The following is a 21,026-nucleotide window of genomic DNA, read 5'->3' as shown; positions in this document are numbered from 1 at the left end:
AGAGGACAGCTTGTAGGAGTTCATTTCTCTCTTTCCACCTTGCAGGCTTTGGGGATTGGGCTCAGATTGCCAGGCATGGTAGCAAGCTCCCTTTCAGAGGGGTAAGTGTATGTAAATCTGTGGGAGCCCGTTCTGGGGTTCCTCGTGGCTTTACCCAGCAGGTCCGAATAGAGGATGATCAGGACCACGGGCCTGAGTGCAGGTGTCTGAGATGGCCTGCACTTGGCTGCGCTGGGGGAGGAGGTCTTTTGCTCCACCCCTTGGCGTCTCTATAAAAACCCTGGGCCAGAGACAGTCGGGGCCCGTTGGAATAGGTTCCAGGCCCTCTCGAGGCTATCCTTTATTTTCTATCTGTTTATCTCCACAAGACTCTCCGCTATAAATCCTTCTATCTAATATTTCCTGCTGCTCGCACTCAAGAAAACTCTGGGAAGCTGTGGGGGTGGTGGGTAAACGCCCCACATAAATCACCATTGAGTCATAACATCACGCAGCAGGCGCTGAGCAGGAGCAGGAACTGAGAGGTCACATCTCCATTCACACACAGAAAGAAGAGGGAGCAAGCTGGAACTAGGGTGAGACTATAAATTCTCAACAGCTGTCCTTGTGATGACATAATTCCTCCTCCTAAAGGCTCCACAACCTCCCCAAACGGTGCCACAGAATAGGGACCAAGTGATAAAACAGTGAGCCCATAGTGGACATTCTCATTCAAACCATCCCACGCCCCTTGATCAACTCATGATGAAAACTTGTCAATAAATATTTAAGGTAGACAAACTTGAGAACATTTAGAAATGAATGGCATCTTCTGCCTATATCCCAAAATATGAATACAGGTTTCACATCTCAGCTAGCAAAGGATTAAAATATTGGTGCTATGATGCTTCTAAATCTGGCGCTTTCCAGAAGCTTGGCAATAGGCATAGATCATGTCTCCTCCAGAACCTCTACAGGAATTAGCTTGATTGATACCTGGCTTTGGACTTCCAGCTTCAAAACTGTGAAAGAATAAATCTCTGTTATTTAAAATCACCTCGTTTATCCCACCTGTGTGGGATGACATATATCTGTAATTTCAGTGCTCAGAAAGCCAAGGCAGGAGGATTTTGAGTCTGAGGCCAGCCTGGGCTACAAAGTGAGACACCATCTCAAAATCCACCTTGCTTATGGTACTTTGCCAAGGCATTTCTATAACATATGTTGGAATAAACTTGACTCCTCAAGGTAATGCCAACAACAACAAAAAGAGACGGTGTCTTAGTTAAAGTTTCTATTACAGTGATGAAATACCATGAGCAAAAAGCAAGTTGGGAAGGAAAGGGTGTATTTGGCTTACACTTCTAGATTCATCGTTGGAGGAAGTCAGAACAGGAACTCAAGCAGGGCTGGAACCTAGAGGCAAGAGCTGGTACAGAGGCCATGGAAGGGCGCTGCATACTGGCTTGCTCAGCCTGCTTTCTTATAGAACCCAGGACCACCAGCCCAGGGGTGGCCCTACTCACCATGGGCTGGACCCTCTCTCAATGATCACTGAATGAGAAAATGCCTTACAGCTGGATCTCATGGAGGCATTTCTTCAACTGAGGCTCCTTCCTCTCTGATGACTCTAGCTTGTGTCCAGTTGACACACAACACCAGTCAGAACAGCCGGCTGTCAGTGGTGGAGGTGAGTATACCCGAGTGTATTTTACTCATGCTATTGCTTGTGCGCCTTTAAAAATGTAATGGCTTTACTCTGCACCAGATTGCCTTTTTTTTTTTTTTCTGGCTAGCCTGTATACCCTGAAGGGTGATTAGGGAGAGAAAGAATCCATGGCTAATTCTAAATGTCCAGTTTCCTTTTCATGGTTTTCGAGCCCAGAGTCCTCTGACCATTAGTCTTTCCCAGGCTGTTGGGTGAGCTTTCCTCCTCTGCTCTTCTCCAGGAAGGCACTCCACGGGTCTTGTATGCTCTGACAGTGGGAGAGAGCCAGCAGGAGCCCGGTCCCAGGGGTTCTTCTCCACAGGAGCTCTCATCACCTTGACCCAGGCCTCACCATCATCAGCTGCCACCGTCCCATCAAGTGCTCCTAGCCCAGCCACCTGTGAGACTGAGGGACAAGGACACCCTCTAAAGCTGAAAGAGGTCACTGGCCCAAATTTCTCAGGTGCCTTTGCATGTTTCTGGATATTTCTACAGTGTCCCTTAGGTTCAAAGTTAGGAAAAAGCAGGACCGCAGTGCCCGTCTCCATGGTTCCCCTCTCTCTGGCATCTGGTGTGACTTTATTTTCTTCTCATTATTTCCAGGGTGCTAGTCATGGTCCTTCTCCATAATAGGTTGGGATACAATGTGAAACACCAGCTTACCCATATGTGAAGATAGGAAGTAGCACCTTCCTTATCCAAGTATATACAGAAGCACAGGAATGCACAGCAGAGTAACACTCCATCATCCACACATCCATCAAGTCCCAGGTTAGAGAGTGGAGGATGCTCTACCGAGTGGTAGCTCAGCATCAGTGGGGCTGGGTGCAGAGCAGAACGATTGTTTGTCTGGGACAAACTTATTTCCAAAATCAGTCTTCCTGGAGTCTGTTCCTCTCCATTACAAGTGGGATACCTCCAAGGGCAGGATGATGCAGGAACTGCCTTGGACAGCATCACCTTCCCACTGCCATTCTATGCTTTGGTCTCCTGCCTCAGTACAATCTCTTAGTGTTGAGGGCTTGCTTTCCTTGCAAACAAAGATGAAGGATAAGCCATTGCAAGTTATCCAGGAAAGAAAGTACCCAGGATGTGCTTTACAAGGCAGCACTTTCAGCCTCTGAGACACTGTTGGTACATGATCCTTGCCTAGTCTCTGATCCAAAGCACTTAGTAATCACCTTTACTGAAATGCTGGTGTACAGACAAACACATGTCTGACCTCCACAGTCATGAACGGAACAGGGTGCCTTCTAGTCATTTGGAATGGAAGGCCAGGTGGCAGGTGAGGACCACTCTTTTCTGAGGTACATGGTGTGTAGCAGAGGAGTAAACAAGAACTCTCCATGGTTATTTTTTTATTGGACCATTAGCTTGTGAAACTAACAGGATCCTCCTTGTCCATAGTTTGAATAAAGCATCCCCCAAAGTCTCATCATATGCTGAAGGTATAGTCCCCAGGCGGTGGAGGATCCAATCACTGAGAAGTGATTGGCTCATGGGGGCTCTGCCTTTACTAATGGATCAATTCATTGAGAGATTCATGGTTTGATGACATTATGGAAGGTGGGGGAAGTGTCCAGATGCAAGGATAGGTTGGAGAAAGCAGGTGGCCGAAGCATGCCATTGGGGCTGTATCCTATATTAGAGCCTTTCCTCTGCATCTCTGCTTCCTGGACACCACAAAGTTAACAGCTTTTTCCAGCACATGGTCCAACTAATATGGTATTCTGCTTTGCCACAGGTCCAGAAACAGTGCTAGCCACCTGGAGACCTCAGAAACTGTGAGCTAAAAGAAACTTTCCTTCTTTTAAGCTGCCCTGTCAGGCATTTTGCAACAACAACTCCAACAACCTCTCTAGTTGACTAGTCACCTTTCAGAATTTGGTTTCAAATGTTCTCCTGAGGTTTTCTCCACTGGCCTGCCACACTGCCATAGAAAGCTATTCTCCAATACCTTCAAAGTCTGCATGGGGGTGTGCGTACTGCTGTTAAGTTTTTTACCACACAATGGCACAGTCTGTAGACAGCTCTCTTGCCTTCTACTGTGAAGGACACAGACCAGATCATTGTTACCATGGAGTCTTCCATGCCCTGCAAAGAGGTTGATGCGTAGAATGTAGAATTAATGAAGGAAAAAGCTCTTTAATATAGCACATATCTGGCTCTGGCTGATGCCCAAAGAAGAGCTGGCCTGGAATAGAAATTTTTGCTAACTTATATGCACCTGAGGCTCACACATTTTACAAACACTGTCATCCTTAGATCTCCTTCAGGTCCCAGACTCAGGTCACGTTTTGAACAATTTTAACAGAGACAGGAGACTGAAGTCTGGCCACTTAGGCAGATGGGAGATTTGTACAGCAAAGATACATTGCATAGTTTCAGAGTTATTTTTAACTATACCAGTGCTGTTCTTTTTCAAACAATTACTACCTGGGGTCATCTTACCCACCTTGCAGAATTATACTTTTCTCAAGAAGAGAACTGGGGGCTTTATGGCAGTTCATGACTTAATGTTGTGACCCTGTGATGCCCCCTGGAGCTGCATGTTAGAGGCATATTTTTTTGATATGCATGTACTGGCTGGTTTTGTGTGTCAACGTGACACAAGCTAGAGTCATTGGAGAGGAAGGAGCCTCAGCTGAGGAAATGCCTCTGTGAGATCCAGCCCTAAGGCAGTTTCTCAATTAGTGATCAATGGGAGTGGGCCTATGGTGGGTGGGGACACCCCAGTCTGGTAGTCCTGGGTTCTATAAGAAAGCAGGCCGAACAAGCTATGAGATGCAAGCCTGTAAGCATCTCTCCTCCATGGCCTCCGCATCAGCTCCTGCCTCCAGGATCCTGCCCTCTTTGAATTCCTGTCCTGACTTCCTTCAGCAATGAACAGCAATGTAGAAGTGTAATCCAAATACACCCTTTCCTCTCCAACTTGCTTCTTGGCCATGGTGTTTCAAAGCAGCATAGACAATGGGGATAGGCCCAATGGCTGGTTCTAAGTCAGGGCTGTCTCCTTTGTTATGGGAATGGAGCCTAAGGACTGGTGGATCCTAGTGAATAAACATTTACATCCTAGAATCCCATATTTCACTTATCTCTAACAGGCCTGATTAGCACACTACTTTTGGAGTATTTTGGAGGCAGCCCCCTTAGCTAAATTCTACTTTGTGTGACTTAATGTCTCCGAAGCGAAATCTATTAATAAGTCCTTTATAACATCAATTCTATTACTTGGAGTTTCTTCTACATCAGATACAGAACCTGGCTTGGAAAACGGTGAAGAATGCACAGTGTCTGGGAGACACAGTCTGATCAGCGATTTTTTTTTTTTGAACCTGAAGTTGACCTTGTTCTTTCCTAGTGCCATGTGATGGGGCAGGGATTCTTCACACCTAATTGGACAGGCCAAAAAGCCCTAGAGGTGAAGAGAAGAGCTCTGTTAAAGTTGTTTGACTCTGGTCCTCTTTCTGGGATGATAGTCTGCTAACGAGAAACTAGTGTGTGTGAGTGTTAAAAGGGCTGTCTGACTCCCCTTGTCTTAATGGTCCTGAGATAGTAAGGAGTCTTGGAGCCCCAAACTGATCCTTCTTGGATCCATTTCTCCCATCTTATTTTCTGGCAAGCTTTGCTGTTCCAGGAAGGAAGTCTTATGATGTCAATTCATAAAAATAGAGGCTCAGGTTCTCTCCTGGGTGCTCACATGCAGAGAAGATGTTGTATACACCGACAGGCTGATGCACCATATTGGGAAATGCTTCTCTTTCTGATGCCATCCACCTGTTTCAGGATCCAGTTTTGGCTATGGAGTGGGTGACTTTACCAGTTGTCTGGCTTGGGGTTAGGCTGTCTGGTTTAAAGCTGTGTCATCTGGTTCTGGCACACAGAATGCATCTAAAGGGGCAAGTTAAATGCACATCACCTGGTTCTAGTGAGTGACCTGCATAACAGAAGCCATGGCTTCATCTTCTGTTTGGTGTTCAGGTGCTGAAGAGTTGAGAGCTCCCTGCTACCCCACCCCAAGAAAGGACCAGACTGCTTTCATTGTTCCCTTGTGAGGGCTTTTAAACATCCTGGAATTGAGAATCCTCTAGTTATTTTAAATCATGCCATATTAATCTTCATGAAATGGCAGATTTATATTATCTTTGTTTCATTTTAATTCCAGGAATTTTAATAGTACAGAAGCACTTATGCTCCTATCCTTAGCTGTAAAAGAAATGTCTCGTGCTTGCATTCTCTTAATTCTTTTTTTCTGAATTGAGTAATAAATAAAATTCAGCTGTGCATCCTTTCATAATGGGTGGGAAATCCCACACAAGAAATCATACTGCTAGTGGTCAGTTTATATTGGCCAATGTAAGGAGACCTATGATGTTTCACAAAAGATTAACTCACCAGTAGGAATTTATTGTAAGGGGAATTGGCTGATGGTGTGTTGTGTTGCCTTTTCTCTTGGTGAACGTGGTAGTTTGAATGTGAATGGCACCCCCTGGGCTGAAATGTTTGAATACTTAGTCCTCAGTTGGTGGAACTGTTTGGGAAGGATTAGGAGGTGTGGCCTTGGAGGAGGTGTGTCACTGGGGGTGGGCTTGGCTGTTTCAAAAGGCCATGCCATTCCCAGTGTGCTTTCTCTGCTTCATGTCTGTGGATCAGATGTGAGGTCTCAGCTGCTGCTCCAGCACCATGCCTGCCTGCCCACTTCCATGCTCCCCACATGATGGTCATGGACTCATCCTCTGAAACTGTAATCCTTCAATAAACTCTTTCTTTTATGGGTTGCCTTGGTCATGGTGTCTCTTCACAGCAATAGAAAAGTAAGACTGAATTTTAGCTCAGAGCACCATACCAGATCATACACAGAACTGAAAGAGTTTGGATTTTAGATCTTAAAAAATTTAGAGTTTTAGATATTAAAAACCATACGGTTATCTGTAACTCCAAAGATTTCATGGCTCTGTTTCTGAATGGGATAGTGAGTTGGTGTCAACTCAAGGGAAGTAGATATAGGAGGACAGGAAAATGAGCAGTGTGGAGGAATGGAGATAGGATGGAAGAGGAAATGGTGGGGGACGGTGGGCAGCAGTCTTCTGGGGTGCAGGAAGAAAAGAACAAAACTTCTGTTTATTCTTATTAACCACATGTTCTCCTCCTCTTCCTCCCTCCATCCCCTTCCCCCTTGCCTCCTTTCTTCCCTTTCTCCTTCTTGCCCTCCCTCCTTCTCCACCTCCACCTCCCTCCCCTCCTATTCCTTCTTTCTTTCATTTCTTTTCCTCTCTAAGGTCTTGTTATAAAACCCCTGCTGGCCTCAAACTCACAGTACTCTCACTGCACTCCTGAGTGCTGGGATCACAGGGTGAACTCTCACTGCACTGCTGAGTGCTGGGATCACAGGGTGAACTCTCACTGCACTGCTGAGTGCTGGGATCACAGGGTGAACTCTCACTGCAGTCTGCTGAGTGCTGGGATCACAGGGTGAACTCTCACTGCAGTCTGCTGAGTGCTGGGATCATAGGGTGAACTCTTACTGCACTCCTGAGTGCTGGTATCACAGGGTGAACCTCACTGCACTCCTGAGTGCTGGGATCACAGGGTGAACTCTCACTGCAGTTTCCTGAATGCTGGGATCACAGGGTGAACTTTCACTGCAGTCTCCTGAGTGCTGGGATCACAGTGTGAACTCTCACTGCAGTCTCCTGAGTGCTGGGATCACAGGGAGAACTCTCACTGCACTCCTGAGTGCTGGGATCACAGGGAGAACTCTCACTGCAGTCTCCTGAGTGCTGGGATCACAGGGTGAACTCTCACTGCAGTCTCCTGAGTGCTGGGATCACAGGGTGAACTCTCACTGCAGTCTCCTGAGTGCTGGGATCACAGGGTGAACTCTCACCGCACTCCTGAGTTCTGGGATCACAGGGTGAACTCTCACTGCACTCCTGAGTGCTGGGATCACAGGGAGAACTCTCACTGCACTCCTGAGTGCTGGGATCACAGGGTGAACTCTCACTGCAGTCTCCTGAGTGCTGGGATCACAGGGTGAACTCTCACTGCAGTCTCCTGAGTGCTGGGATCACAGGGTGAACTCTCACTGCAGTCTCCTGAGTGCTGGGATCACAGGGTGAACTCTCACTGTACTCCTGAGTTCTGGGATCACAGTGTGAACTCTCACTGCAGTCTCCTGAGTGCTGGGTACACAGGGTGAACTCTCACTGCAGTCCTGAATGCTGGGATCACAGGGTGAACTTTCACTGCAGTCTCCTGAATGCTGGGATCACAGGGTGAACTTTCACTGCACTCCTGAGTGCTGGGTACACAGGGTGAACTCTCACTGCAGTCTGCTGAGTGCTGGGATCACAGGGTGAACTCTCACTGCAGTCTCCTGAATGCTGGGATCACAGGGTGAACTCTCACTGCACTCCTGAGTGCTGGGATCACAGGGTGAACTCTCACTGCACTCCTGAGTGCTGGGATCACAGACATATACTTTCCCTCCTGTCTGATCTCATTCTGATGTTGGTGCTATTTTATATGGAAAAGATATGAAAAGACAGCCATGGGGACTTTGGTCTTAGAGGGCAAGGAACGTAGGTGATTGGATCAGGATGTCAAAAAACCATACCTATGGAATAAATTTTGTATAGTCACCTTCCTTCTCTTCTAATAAGCCCATGTGGCAGCCACTGAGCAGGTTCTGGAGCCAGTGGACACTAATTTGCATTAAGAAGAAGTATGTGAGAGGTGCTGGGTAATGTGTGGCTTTTCCTTATTCAGTTCACTGCACATGAAATTTGCATACTAACTCATTCTTTAATTCATTTGTTGCTCATTTAAGGTGCGTTTAATATCAGCTTAATATTGATAAACAGCTTGAAAAAAAAAAGGTCCCATCGTTCCCAGTTTATCCAGTAAGACGCTGAGACTTAAGATTGCCCAGTAGTTTGCATGGTAGCATAGTGTACACCTCGGTTATCCTCCCCCTTGCATGCCCAGGCCTGCTGATGATTTCCTTGTCTCTTCTGGTAATTGTGATTACTGAATTTAAACTATCGGCCAGTAAAATGGGTTTAAAAATGGTGCAGAGGCCATGCTCAATCTTCTTTTCACTGTAAAGTGTCTCTCACTTTAACCCTTTCAAAGAGATTGCTTCTTCCCTTAAGTTGTTCCTGGTCCTCTGTGGCATACAAGGGACAAACATGGGTCTTATTTCCAGGAGTCTGTAGTTTTGGGATGTGCAAGAGGGAGGGACCATAACTTCTGTCTGTCTGGCTTGCTGGGGAGCCTTAGGTTGATGATGTTACAGGATAGTGGAGTTGAAGCACAAGGGATCACAAGGGACTAGCTTGCTCTGGTTACAGAGTCATGGTTAAGGACACTTGGTTCCAGTGTTTAACTGGCAATTCTGATGCGAGTTCTGGGAAGCTTCTGGAATGTCTTAAGGTATGTTGAGAAGGAACCACATTCCCCCCTTTAAAAATAGCCAGAGCAATCAGGTCTGAAGACATCACACATTTCACACACAGAACTTGGAGGAATCAAGCTGGGGCTCACTTGGAAGCCTCCTCCCTGAGGACTAGGTCTCATAGTAGATGCAGATGCTGTGCAAGATGCTAGGGGAGAAAGCAGTGAATAGTTCTACCTAACTGTAAAGCCTAGGAACCATAAGAATGGACCAACTTGGCAGACATACCCAATGGTGCAGCAGTGGCACTTACGTCTTGGACATAAACAACAGCCATCTAATTGAACTTAAGGAGCACTCAGTAGGAAGGAGTTCATATCTGTACCATAAACCTAGCTAACTACCCATGACTGGTGAGGTCATGGCCCCTAGAGGAGAGCCTACAGATGCCACATTCCAAAACCAGCATGATTCCAAACTGCATTCTAAAAATGTATCCTTACCTCCACGACAAATGCAGCTCTCATCTCTCATCAAAAAACACTTTTTTTTTTGGTAGCAGATGGGCAGGCACCACCACAGAAATTCACAATTGGTCAAAATGCAGAGAGCGGTCAAAATGCAGAGAGCTGAATGTGGGGTGCCTCACCGCCACTGCCACTGAGACATCTGCAACACAATCGTTACACCTAAGGCCCAGGGAACATGGCAGAAAAGGGGTGGAAAGATGGCCAGAGCCAGAGGACCAGGGCGTCTGCCGCAAGATTGTATCCTCTATACATGACAGGGAAGCTGCGCCCATAAAATCTTGACAGTATGGTTGCCTAAATAAGACCCGTGCAATGACAACAGCAGTTGACTGTGGATGGGAAAATCTCACAACCCCCACCCCTAGATAAAGACCTATCGACAATTAATGGCTGATGAGAGATGAAGATCCTGTCCTCTCCAGGGACAAGCTCCCTGATAGATTATCTAGTCCCAAGTGGTCAGTCCTAAAAACAAACACATGTGAACAACACTAAATAGACCCCGCAGCTTGTATTCACACACACACACACACAACAACAACAATAATAATAATAATTAAGGAAGAAGAGATCATGGACTTGAGAAAGAGTGGGGGGCACAGGAGGAGCTGAAGGGGGGAAGGAGGGGGTGAAAATGATGCAATGCAGTACTCACACATGCAATTTGCAAAATTATGTAACAAAAAAAGATAGTCACAAACTACCAGGTATGGCAGCACACACTTTTAATCCCAGCACTCAGGAAGTAGAGGTAGGTGGATGTCTGTGAGCTGCAGGGCTATATGGTTGGGAATAAACAAAACAAAACAAAAAACAAACAAACAAACAAAAAAAAACCAAACAAACAAAAAAAAACCACCCCCAAACCTGAAATATTGTTTTCATTTAATTCTACTTAATAAACCAGAATCCCTCAAAAATGATTCCAAACTGAAAAATTAAGATCTACGTCCTATGGAACAGATGAAAGGGTTAACACTGGCGTCCTCTGCATTGAGATGAAGGATGTTGGGAAAGAAGTATTGCGTTGCACCTCAGATGTTGCTTATGCGGGCTTAGCTTTCATCCCTGAGAGAGCCCAACTCCCTTTGTGATGCGTTAACCCTCACTGCTGGTTCTTTAATCTCGGGGAAAGCAGGTGGGAACTCCAGAGATGCTTGCTCATCGTCCTCAGTCCAGGGTGGCTTGAAGTTTGGCGAGCAGACAGGTAGCTAGCTGGCATGTATTGATCACTCCCACCTTCAGTAGCTGATTTCCACAGAGGAAGCCATCCTCCAGTCACAGTCTCCCGGGAGTCCCCTTTTGTTTTAACCAGTTCTGCCTGGCTGTGGTAGCAGGCAACGGTAGGAGGAGATGCTCCTCAGAGCTCAGACTCTTTCCAAGGGGTGCTCTCGCCCCCCTCAACCCCCACCTTCCCCCCGCAGCTGGGGAAGCTGCTGTCTTGAGGTGACAGCATCCTTTCCTGAAGACTGTTGATTCAGTTGCTACCCAGCAGCTTCCGGTTGTGGTGGTGGTAAGTGGTCAAGTGTTTTCTGTGAGTTGAGCTTTTCTAGGATGCCCCCAGAGAGTCAGTTGGTTTTCTGTAAGTCCTGGAGCTTTCAGTCCATCTGAAAGCCTTTGCGTTGGTGTGCTCACAGATCACCTAGCTGATCTGTCTGCATTGCTGGGAAAACCCTTTCTTAGGGGAGAAGGCTAGGTCCAGGTTGAGGTGAGTAGGTGGGGGACCATTCCCGGGTTAAGGAGATCAAGTCGAGTTTTGCTCTGGACTAGTTGAGACTTCCAAATTCCTGTTTGTTTTGCTGTTTTGGTCTGCGTGGTTGAGGTTTAAGAAACATTGTATGTTATTTGCCTTGTCTTAAAAATAATTTTTGGGGAAATGAGTTGTGGATAGGAGATAGGATATTCTCTTTTCTTTATGCTTGGAATTTCCGATTTTTCTTCTGTGAGCATCACATCTGAAGTGTCAGATGGGAGCAGCATAAAGAACATCTTGGTTTGGGAGTGCTGGGTAGCAGGTTTCTTCTGCACAGCTTGAGGTCCTGCTTCTTCTCTGATTAATTCATCCTTCAGACGTACAGTTCGCACTGGCCTGTGCTCCTGAGGCCCGAGGGATAGATTTTTCGGTGCTAGGATTTGTTTGAAGAAATAAGTTGATCCTTAAGCTTTCCTGTTCATAGACAAGAGAGCATTTCAGGTCTCAGGTCAACAGGGACCTGTGTGAAGAAGAAAGAAACCGGTGAGAAAAGTTAATTGGGGATTGAAGGATTTTAAGAAAAGGCTGAGGAAACAGAGGGGCTCGTGTGGGGTACAAACGCCTGTGCCCATGGACCTGCGATTCTCTCAGATGTGGCTGCATCTCAGCCTCCACTGGAGACGGAAACTCAGAGATTTCGAGCAGCCTTTATTTACTATTTTATATTATTTGATATTGTATGAACAAATCTTTAAAAAAGGAGAGTGGTATTTTGTGATTTGGGAGACTGCGTGTGTGTGTGTGTGTGTGTGTGTGTGTGTGTGTGTGTGTGTGTGCGCGCGTGCGCGCTTGAGCACAGGGGTGCTTTGTTCATGAGCACAACCACGGAAATTTTTACTAGTAGATGAGTAATACTTGAAGTAAAACATTTTCTCCTTTCTCTCTCTCTCTCTCTCTCTCTCTCTCTCTCTCTCTCTCTCTCTCTCTCTCTCTTTCTCTTTCTCTCTCTCTCTCTTTCTTCCTTTCTTTCTTTCCTTTTCTTGAGACAGACTCTTACTATGTAGCCTCAAGTAGTCTGGAAGTTGCTATGTGGACTAAAGGAAATCCAGCCTTCCCTGTGCTGGGATTCAAGGTGTAGACCAACCTTCCTTCCCCTCCTTTCCCTATCCTCCCCTCCCTCCCTCTCTCTTTCTCTCTTCCTCCCTCCTTCCCTCCCTCCCTTCCTTCTTCCTTCCTTCCTTCCTCCCTCTTTCCTTCTCCTCCAGTCTCAGCTTCAGAACCAACCACATGTTCCAGATACTCATGTGTGACATTGGAATTCAAAGGTGGTGCTGTAAACACCTGGAAGACTGGCAGAGAAAATAACGTCAGAGTTATCTTAAGTACTTTAAACATTAATAAGTACATTTATAGGTGAATATCAGCTATTCTGAGCATGCTGTTCTTCCTGAAACACGTTTCTTCCTTACTCTGAGGCCCCTTCCCTTCCCTTTCTGCTTTTACTCACCTGACTGCAGTTTGCTGAGTGTCTCTCCCATGCTGGTTGAGAGGAGAAGGATGTAGTGGGAGATCACTTGTTCATCTCAGTGGCCCTTCCTGGACCATCTGCGCAGGCTGAATCCTCTCTTCACTTTATCCTTGCTCTTTGATTGGCTCATTCTCAGCTGCTGACCTTTCCTTGCTCCTCTTCCTCCGGCTCTTCCTCAGTGGGACCATTCATCCCCACAGCTTCAGCACTTGCCCATATGCTGACCCCCTCGGTCTACACATTTGTCCCTTCTGTTGGGCTTTGAAGATGCTCAAGAGGCTGATGCAATCAGATTGGATTTATAATTTATAATTTATAATTGTCCCTTTCTAATTCTGCTTCTGCTGTTCCATGTCCTCCTCCTCCCTTGACTTCCGTCAACATAGTCAACGGCATTTCTATCCCCTCAGTGCTCAAATGCTAAAGCCTGGAAGTCACCCTGGCCCCTCTTTGTTCTGTGCCCCCAGGTAAGATCACCTACAGATGTTGGCAGTTAAGCTGCAGAGACACTAACTCGTGCATTGAGTCTGCTCTCTTCTTGTCATTGCCTCCCAGCTCTTTCCATGTGGCCTGTGCTGTGAGAGCATCCTGCAAGCACTTGGACTTGGGCTAGAGGGATGGATCCACTGTTAAACACTCCTGATGTTCTTGACGAGGACGCAGGTTCAGTTCCCAGAACCCACAGGATAGCTTGCAACCGTCTGTAACTCCAGTTTCAGGGAATCTGTCTGACTGTCTCTTCTGGCCTCTATAGGTACCGGACACACAAGTGGTACACATACATAAATGCAGAGGAATACTCATACATAAAATTTAAAAGATTGTTAAAAATCAGTGAAAAAAATGTATATAGTGGGCTGGCACAAGGAGACATGGAGAACAGCGACAATGGCGAGTGGGGCCGGAGTTTAATCATCCCATTTTTACAGATCTCCCCTGACTCTTCCTGGCAGGGTCAACCACAGGTTCTTGAACACAGCAATATTGTGTCAGTTCATCTATAAAATGGGATAATGATGGCTCCTGTCTTTAGAGTTCTGGGGAGCATTGAATGAGATAATACAAGTCAAGGGCTTGGCCTTAGATCAAGTGCCCAGTGAATTTTTTTTTTTATAATATATATCAGGTCAACGTGAAGTCTGTTTATATTGTATTAAGCATGCAGCTGGTATCAGTCCATCAACTATGAAATCTTTTTTTCCTCTGTTGTTCACTCTCTGCCGCCTCCTCTCCTCTTTCCCTCCTCTCCCAGCCCGTCTTGTCCCCTCTCTCTCTCTCTCCATGCTTGTTCTTGCCTTCCTGCTCTTCCTCTGGCCCCTTTTCCTCCAGACATGCCTCCCTGGCTTAGTCGTCATCATCCTTCCTCATTTCCCTCTTTCTCCACCAGTGCTGGAGTCCAGCTCCTCACATTTGATCCTGCTCACCCCTAACCTCCAGTGCTTCTCCTTCCTTCATCTGTGAACATGGCCTGAAGCTTAGCTTGGGCCGGTCATGAGAGGAGCAGAGAACTTCCTTCAGAAGCTCACAGTCCCTGGGAGGGTAAGAACAGGTGGACACACAGAAGGATCTTGGGAATAGTGAATGCAGAGCTAAGGAAGATGAAAATTGAGATGTACGTTCTATAAGAAATAAAATAATTTACTGTTAGGTCATGGTAATTAGATATAGTTGCTAATTAATTTAAAAGTTTGGCTGTGTTAGCCATCACTTCACATACACAGATGTGCACGCACGCACGCACGCACGCACGCACGCACGCACGCACGCACGCACACGCACACAGGTAGGCTTACTTGTTTTCACTTCTGTGTTATTATACTATGTGAAACCTATAAGCATAACTGTCACTGACACCGAATGTGACGTATGCATCCCCCATACCCTCCACCCTCTTGCTCACACTCAGCTGAACTCATGCAGACCAGAAGCCTGGTGCTCCCCTTTCTCTGGCCTCACCTCCCATGGCTAAGGTTCATTAGGATTTCTCTTGGTAGGCGTCTTAGAGTGTATCTGTCCCTCAAAGGTCTGGCACTGGGGGTCCTAGGGCCTGCCCTTGAGCTGGCAAGCAAGGTTGACTAGAGCTTGATGGCCAGGTCTCCTTTCTGTGGGAGAGAGGGTCTATGGGACTTTTGCTTCTCAGCTCTGGGAGCCTGGGGCCCGAGGGAAACAAGGGACAGCGAGTGAGGACGAGGGAGACAGAAGAAAGGGCTTGTTCCTTACCCATCCTCCTAGTTTCCCCACTTCAGGCCTTACTGCTTCTGCAGGCAGAATTTCAAGGTTCACCTAAGCGCACACCCGGGACATAAACCACCTAAGGAGAAGAAAACCCAGGGAAACAAGTAGAGGGAATTGGGAGCTTGGAAAGAAGAGAGGAGAGGACAGGAGGAAAGGAGTGGGGTGGAGAGGGGCAAGTGGGAGGGGCACACATCTGGGGCCATCGATACAACAGCTGGAGGAAGCCATTATGGTCTCCATGTTCTGGACTCAGAGGTTGAATCTCAGGAATGTGCCTGATCAAAGCAACCCACACCTTTAGCCAGTCTAGGTCAGTCAGACCAGGGCTTACAGAGATTCACGCTAGGCTCGGTAGTCACACAACAGGAAAAGCAGGAGTCCCAGATGTCAGAGGACAAGCTTCTAACCACCCTGCCTCCTGGCCTCAAACAGCCCAGCAGCCTGTGGCCAGAAAAGACCTTTTGTCTTGTGGACTTTGGACAACACTTTAACAGGACACCAGAAACAGACAAACACTAGTTCAGGGCACGGAAGACACACAGCAAGAATGGCAATTTATTAGTTTAAAACATGTAATACAACCTTCGAGAGGACCAGATGTTCACTTTAACATGACTGGGGTGTTCTTTCCCTGTAGGCAGGCTTCTGTGGGAAAGCAATTTATTACTAGCAGGTTGCTTGGTGAGCGTGGAATTGGAGCAGGGGGAATTGTCTGTAATAACCTAATTGCTGAGTGGACGCCCATCATTAGAAGGAATTTCCAGTTTAATTCTTATCTTAGAGCGCCGAGTCACCTGTACCTGTACCTTGAGGGGGGACCTCCTCGTTGAATAGCAACATGGACAAGGCACCCTCCTTCCGTGTGGATGCTCTCCTAGGTGTCTTGTTTAGTCATCATTTCAGTCAAGAAGTCCTTATTTCCCCTGTATCAGTTGGCATCTCCCTCGGACTTTGCTGTTTGCGTCTTTAGAGCAATTGTTTCTGTGACCAAGATTCAAAACCTGAGCTTGAACTGGAGAGAAAAGAAAAGGGCTAGAAGTGCAGCTCAGGGTAAAAAGAGCACGTGTGTCTAAGACAGAAAATCTTTTTGGAAGTGAAACTTTGAGGTTTTCTTAATACACTTATTTAATTTTTAGATGAATATATATGCATATAGATGTTACCTTTCTTCTCTATTTTCCTACTTATCTTTCTTTCACTCATATATGCATATATAATATTTACCTACTGATATAAATCTTCTATCTACTATCTCTCTATCTCCTATTTATCTATTTGAGTTGCTGTCTATATCTACCTTCTATCTATCTACCTATCTCTATCAATCATCTATCTATATATCATCTATTTATCAATCATATACTTATCTACTGTTATCTATTGGGGTTTTATCTATATCAATCTTCTATCTATTGTCTATTTATCTATAAATCATTTCTATATTACTAGAACTTCTGTAGGAGGGAACCACTATATTGATCCTTTGTATGAGATGAAGCCATCCCACAGTAAAATATATTTTTACTATTTTCTATGATATAGGGTAGTTTAAAAAAGGGGGAACATTTTTATGTGACTCTCATTTACTTAAGTACTTTATAAGTAGCTGGATTTCAGAATCCCAAGCTCCTACTTGTAGAGCTAGCGTTTATTTCTCACAAACTTCTGTCCCTGATGTGTTTACTGTATCCCCAGACTGCCAATGATCCAAAGTTCAACAAAACATGACCTTTTCTTTATTCTGACACCTATTGAGGTGGAACAAGTGCCATGCAAGACATTTTGGAGAGTTGATGACCGTGCAAGAATGAAAACGCTTAGGGCTGGCTTCATGGCTCAGTGGATAAAGCACTTGCTGTGTAGGCAAGGGGACATGAGTTTGGATCCTCAGAACTCAGGGAAAGCCTGGCTGGTAGCATGTCCCTGTAATTGCAGTGTTTCTATGGGAGGGCAGGAGGTGAGGGCAGAAGACTCTCTGGAAATCTGCAGGCTAGCTAGCATGGTTGATGTAGTGATGAGTAAGAGACCCTGTGTCAATCAAAGTGCAAGGCCAGGGCCAACATCAGAGGTTGCCTTCTGATATCCACATGTATACTGTGCAGCATTCACATTCATGTGCATGAATACATACACACACACACACACACACACACACACACACACACACACCATACACACATTCTAAAAAGAGAATGAGGGTATTTCATATCTCTTGCTGGTCTCCACCCTTCAGTACACCACTATCTCCTAAAGACCCTTAACCCAGATGAGGAAGAACATCTAAGGATGAGCACGTTTTGGTGAGAAATAGGAAGAGGTTAGGAATAAGAAGAGTATTATAAGAATTATAAAACAGTATTGAGGGAAATCTTATTTCTTTCAAGTTTGACAGAAATCTGAGCCACTGGCCTCAATCTTCCATAAAATACACCCACATGACCATTGTTACAAGGACAAGATTGGATTGGTGGAAATGGGGGCTTTAAAGTGAATTCTTTCTTTTCTCATTTTAATGTTGTAGAGATTAAAAAGCCCTTGAGTAAGATTACTATTAAGGAAAAAGTTTCTAGAAATCATACAGAAGTTTTTAATCCACACAGCAATGATGATGTTATACTCTGAGTTATGGAGTGGAGAATATTTCTATAAAAATAAAAATGTTTAAAATTAAAAATGGATTTATTCGGCATCTTCAAAATAAATGGTTTCAAAGACACTTTGGGAGGTGGTAGTGAGAAGTTGAAAGTAAAAACGTAAGAGTGGTACCAAATAAAGAAACTCTAGGAGGGATATGGCATTCTTTTCAGCCTCAACGTCCGGGAGTTTTGGAAAGGAGGAGAACTTGTAGGAAGATGTAAAATAAGAGAAGAGTTGCATGGCTCTTTTACCGTCGTCTCCTTCCCAGTCCACAACTGCATTTAGCTTCATCTTTAGCACTCGTTATCAGTTAATGCTATTCTCCCAGCCCCGTCTAACAAACCAATAAGGGATTTTGGTCCCGTGAAAACAGAACACGCTGATTTAGTCCCCAGAGAGAATTTTCATGTCTTAACAAGTTGCCTTAGACTTGTTGATTAGTCTCTCTCCTCTGGCCAGATGGGGCCACCAGAAGCAGCAGATGTCATCCTCTAGGCTTTGTGTGTGCTCCCCGCTAACGCCATATCTCTGCTCTGACTCCTTTGTTGGTGCCTACCTTGTGAAGCCAAGAAGTGACAGTGAAAAAGCTGTATATGGTGGAAATACCTGTAATCCCAGCAATCGGGAGGCTGAGGCAGGAGGACAGCTGTGAGTTTGAGGCTAGTCTGGGATATACAGCAAGTAACAGGTCTTCAGGCCCTGTATCAAAACAGATAAATAAATAAATAAGGGAACAAGAAGAAAGTCCTTCATGGGTGAGGACTGCTTTGGTCTGTTATTTTTCCACAGGAAAGGCTTACATCAAAAAAATCCTTTGTATCTTATTGGAAATGGATTGGTTCTGGGGTGGAGATAGCCATTGTCTTCAGTTGTGTGCCCAACAGTGAGGCCACCAGGTTGCAACAGATAGTGCCAAGCTGTGGCTACACAGATGCCCCTGGTTAAAATCAGAAAGTCACAAAACAAAAAAGAGGCGTGACTGTGGGAAAGAGGGGGGGAAGGTGAGGAGTGGGAGGATGGCAGAGGTGAGGAGATAAGGGAAGGTTGCGGGTGAGAGTCCACTACACGCATTTATGCAGATGTCAAAGAACAAATAAGAACACTCATTCTGCGAATCTTCTTTTGACTGCAGTTCTCCATTTCCTCCTCTAAGATCTGACCACTTCTTCCTTCTTTCTCCTGCTCTTCAATTTTCTATGACACCAAATGCTCATTCTTAGATGTTCTTCCTCATCTGCACTACGGGTGTTTAGGAGATGGTGATATATAGAAAGACAGGGGTCAACAAGAGAGCTGAAATACCCCCAAAAACTCCAAAAACCCCCAAACAGGGATGACAGCTCGAAGATGCTCTGGGGCTTGAGTCTTAGAAGGGATAGTCACTAAAAGAGGAGGGTCTTTTAGCACCTGTGCATCCATTTCTAAGGGAAACAGAAGTCATCATTCACTCATAATCAATAAACACATGGAGTAGCACTGTGGGCCAGACATGTCAGATGTCAGGGACACAACCATGGACCAGAGGAGGAGGCTCCTGTCCCACTGGAGTTAGTGGTGAGGAGAAGACCAATATAGTAGACAAATACAGTCTAAGGTGCCATGGACTCTGAGATGGCCATACCAGGTTTTGTGGAACACAGCCCCATCTCTGATTTCAGAGGGCACTGAAGGCCTCTTGGAGGAAGTGCCATATGAGTTGATGTATGAGTTGACGGGGCTGTGGTCACATGGCTATAAATATAGGTAAGAGGGTTGGTAAAGGTCCCCCAGTGGAAAAAGACTAAACTGAGTTGTTCTGAAGTGCAGACATGAGAAGTGAAAAGAGGCGGCGGGGCAGTGAAGGGGGGAAGAACTGAGTAAGAAACATGCACAGAGACCAGGAGGTAGAAGGTCTCAGCTAGCATGTTAAAATGTTTTCCCTAAAGCTAATGTGAAGTGTTCTGGGTTTCCTAGCAGGGTCATGACGTGACATGATGCCATTCCCTTTCATGAAGAAGTCTGTAGTTTTGATGTAGACTCTGGCCTATAGCTTCCCAAGGCTGGACCAAGACAGATTTGTGAGGATAAGCACAGAGGAAGAATGTTCTGTGGTCAGGGACAATGTCCAAGATGTCCCCACTGCCTAAACAGAGATGTGGGTAGTGAGTGGGCTTTGGAGGGATGGTCTGGGCAGCCTTGTAGCTGATGGCATGGAAGGTGTACAGGAGGGAGAAGGGGAACTTCTATTGGGTTGTAGCTGAGAATTACGCCTCCTTCAGTAGCACATGGCAGCAATGACCAACCTTCCCTCAGAGACTCATCAGTTTTGTGGTCTGGGCTCCAGGAAAGTCTAGACTCCTACTGCCAGTGCCTCTTTTTGCAGGCACGCCCAAGGGTGATAACAGGAAGACAAATTGATGGTTTCCGGTGTTTTGGACACCAAGGGATCCATATTAGAACAGTGGGTGTTGATGGACTTCCTCTTAAATGTCTTTTCTCGTAACTGCTAAGCCAAATGCACCGTTCTTCCCTTGTTTGGTGTCTGGGTGACTGACCACACGATACTTCTTTAAGTACTCTTAGTACTCTTAGTACCTTCTGCATGTCACTTCTCTGAGCAGAAAGCAGACACACCATTTTTCTTTCTAACCCAAAGAATGCCACCAATTCCATACGTCTGCTTGCTCTGCCATGTGTTTGCAAAGTTGCCCGTGTTCTTTTCCACGGGTTATGAATATTGTGTGTAATCTGTGCACATTCGCTCGTGGCAAAAAGATAATAATGGCATTATTTTAGTTTTGGGTAACAGCCAGGAGAAGGCCATATGTACGAATAAGTGAGTGGAAAATTTTGGGTTGTGTTTTGTTGCAGCATGGTCAACAATTCCCTGTTATATGTAGCTCCCATATTCAGGAGCAGTTACCAGCTCAGGCTGTAGGGAGGAACTATCAAGCACCTTCCAGTGAAAGGCAGATGCTTGCACAGCCCCAAGAGATTCCAAGTGCTAGTGTTTGGGATGAATTAGAAGAGTTGATTTAAACCTAACATCAATCCAGTGCATATATGGGCTTATCTGGGGTTGCCCTATAAAGTCTTTACTAGGAACTTCCAAGTTTCCTTAGGATGTAACATATTTGAGTTTGCTGAGAAAAATTAACAATAAGGCAAATTAACAGGAGTGAGAAAATGCTATGAACTTTGGTGGTGTCATAAACAACACTGGATCCTTCAGGATGAGGATCCAAAGAAAGATCCAGGGTGAACCATCCATTTTAATGGGCAGCTTCAGAGAAGCAGAGAGAGCCATGTGGCCCTGTGACTGGACAGAAAAGGTCTGAGCC

At 45.7% G+C, this 21,026-nt stretch overlaps 1 protein-coding gene across 5 annotated transcripts in view; it reads left to right on the top strand.

Moving 5' to 3' along the window:
• The first annotated feature begins 1,531 nt into the window (after positions 1-1,531).
• Positions 1,532-21,026, top strand: part of Atp8b4 (ATPase phospholipid transporting 8B4 (putative)) — a 197,408-nt gene continuing 177,913 nt past the window's right edge. For 2 of the 5 annotated variants that reach the window (XM_076570564.1, XM_042276156.2), the window contains exon 1: positions 1,532-1,669. The gene's annotated coding sequence lies outside the window, so the exon portion shown is untranslated. Of the gene's footprint in view, positions 1,670-2,012; positions 2,151-10,785; positions 11,127-11,184; positions 11,322-21,026 lie in introns of those variants that run through there. The other 3 variants (XM_076570562.1, XM_076570563.1, XM_076570561.1) reach the window with 3 other exon arrangements.

This window comes from Peromyscus maniculatus, chromosome 4 (assembly GCF_049852395.1).
Source record: "Peromyscus maniculatus bairdii isolate BWxNUB_F1_BW_parent chromosome 4, HU_Pman_BW_mat_3.1, whole genome shotgun sequence".
NCBI classification, from domain to species: Eukaryota; Metazoa; Chordata; class Mammalia; order Rodentia; family Cricetidae; genus Peromyscus; species Peromyscus maniculatus.
This window is presented reverse-complemented; position numbering and strand designations above follow the sequence as displayed.